This window comes from Bison bison, unplaced genomic scaffold (genome assembly GCF_000754665.1).
Source record: "Bison bison bison isolate TAMUID 2011002044 unplaced genomic scaffold, Bison_UMD1.0 scf7180017864340, whole genome shotgun sequence".
In the NCBI taxonomy this organism is placed as follows: Eukaryota; Metazoa; Chordata; class Mammalia; order Artiodactyla; family Bovidae; genus Bison; species Bison bison.
This window is the reverse complement of record NW_011494912.1, coordinates 5,507,383-5,509,625: the sequence shown is the minus strand read 5'-3', so window position 1 is coordinate 5,509,625 and position 2,243 is coordinate 5,507,383. Positions and strand designations below refer to the sequence as shown.

Sequence of the window (2,243 nt, the reverse complement as noted above, 5' to 3'; positions counted from 1 at the left end):
CAGGCGGGGCCTCAGCCATGGCCCCGCGCACCTTCACTCAGGAGCCCAGACCCAGGCTTCAGAGGACATGCAGGAGGGCTAAAGAGCAGCTTCTAAACAAATGCCCTGGAGTGTGTTCTGGCCAGGTGATTTTACTCAACTTTCATTACTCTCAGAAGACAGTCTGGGTAAGAGAAGTAAGTGTTCTGAGTTGTGTGTACAGTGCACGCCCACCCTGCAGGGACATCGGTGTGCACACGACCACAGAGACGGCCACACAGCCACAGCCAACCACGGCGCTCTTGGGCTTGTCCCTGGACTGGGGTGCCAGTGACCCGCCTCCTCGATTCCTCAGCTGCCCACAGCTCTATCGCCCCGCCTCTTCCTCTCGAAACCTCCCACGCCTCCGTGTGCACCTGGGCGTGAAGCTGGGAGGGGAGGCCCTGCACCGAACAAGCCCCACCCCAAGGACAAGCACCCCCTCCCCACCTCCCGCTGCAGCCAGAGAGTCAATCAGCAGAGTCACAGAGTGGCAGCAAAACAGGAGCAGAGGGAGGGATGGGGAGACCGGCCCAGTCTGGGAGGGCGACGCGGGGAGGCCTGCCTGCCTCAAGTCCGGGGGAGCTCCTGGTCCCAGCCTCTGAGACCAGAGGGGCTCTGGCGTAAGCCCAAGCTCCCAGCCATCAGCCTGTGGCTACAGAGCCTTACAAGTCTGAGGGCTCAACAGCGGGAGCCCCCTCTAGACCAGAGGAGGCCCGGTGACAAGCAGGAGGGAGTGGAGGGGTCGGGGCTGGGTGAGGCCAGGATGGAGTCTGGCTCTTAGGCTGGGACCAGATCAGGTCACCTCTGAGTCTCAGGTCACTCATCTAAAAAGTGGATCTGACACCAGCCCAAGAGGTGAGCACTGAAAAGACATTAGCTGCTATGACCTGAGAGGCAGCTAGAAGCCAATGCAGACCAGGCACCCCCATCCACACGCATACACATCCCCAGACACAGACCTCAAGGACCCTGACTCTGCTCACTGGAGAGAAAGCCAGACCAAAGCACGATCCCCACCAGCACCAGGTGGCCAGCCTAGTACCTGGGACTCTACTCAGGGGAGAGACCTTCTAGAAAAGGCTGGTCTAGAAGGCCACTTTGGTGACAGGCCAGTCTCCAGCTGAACCCCAGAACCCCTCCGGCAAGGCCTGTCTGAGCACCCCTTCCTCTCCCGCCTCCCCGCGTCCAGGCAGCCTTTTAAAACTGACAGTAACTCTCCATGATCCACTTTTCTCAAAAGAGGGCCAGCCAGGTGACCGCCTACCCCACGAAAGGACATCTGAGCCCAGGAAGGCCAGAGGGTCTGCTGAACGCCGTGTTTTCAGAGCAAACCCCGAGTGTCGCAGGAAGCGGCCCTGCCCACAGATCCAGCCCTGAGGCAGAGTAAGAGGGAGCAAGGCTGGGGTGGTGATGGCAGCTGGGCTCTCAGGGCCGCCCGTCCCTGGCTTCCCTCCTCCCCTCCTCCCGACGGTCAGAGAGGCAGCGAACTCGATCACCATGTGCCAGGCACTGCCCCTGTGTGTACTTCCTCTTCTTCCCACACCGGTCTGCTGGGTAGGAGGCCCACTGCTCGTGAATGCGGAAGCTGGCATGAGATCACAAAGCTGGTGAGCGAGCACTGCAAACCCAGACTGGCAGGGCCAGAGCCCTGCTCACGCCATCCTGAAGGTCCCCGAAGCAGTCACTTCTCTGGCCCAGTGAGGGCAGCAGAGCCACGGTTTTAGAAATGACAGGCGTAGAACTTACTATGCAGCAGCCCCTCCTCTTGAATTCTCTTCAGACTCACACAGCACCTTCTAACAGTTCTGAAACCCCTTCTCCCCTAGCCATGTGACGGGAATGGCATGGTCGTTGGGGGCCCCTCTGAAGCAGCCCCACGTGGGCTGGCCCCTCCTGAGACACACGGTGGCCCCAGTGGAAGGGACAGAGCTGTCCCCCCTCCTAAGCCTCGTCTTGCCTCGAACTTGTGTTTACAGTCACTGAGTCTTCAAGCACAGGCCCCTCACGCTTCCACTGCAGCACTGAACTCTGGGTCTCACAGGGGAGTGGATTCCCAGGGGCCAGGCTTGCTGCCAAGGGCAGGATGGGCCACCGAGCCCATCACCACCCCCGCAGGCGAGGGGAGGGCGAAGGGCCGAGGTGGTCAGAGGAGAGAGGCCGGTGCGGGAGAGTCAGAGGCAGCGAGGCTTGGAGGAGGCTGAGCAGAGGCCAGAGAGTATTTG

The 2,243-nt window shown here is 60.9% G+C and overlaps 1 protein-coding gene across 1 annotated transcript in view; it reads right to left on the bottom strand.

Moving 5' to 3' along the window:
* The window catches only part of DTX2 (deltex 2, E3 ubiquitin ligase), a 36,712-nt gene that overhangs the window by 6,171 nt on the left and 28,298 nt on the right, over nucleotides 1-2,243 (bottom strand). The window lies entirely within an intron of this gene.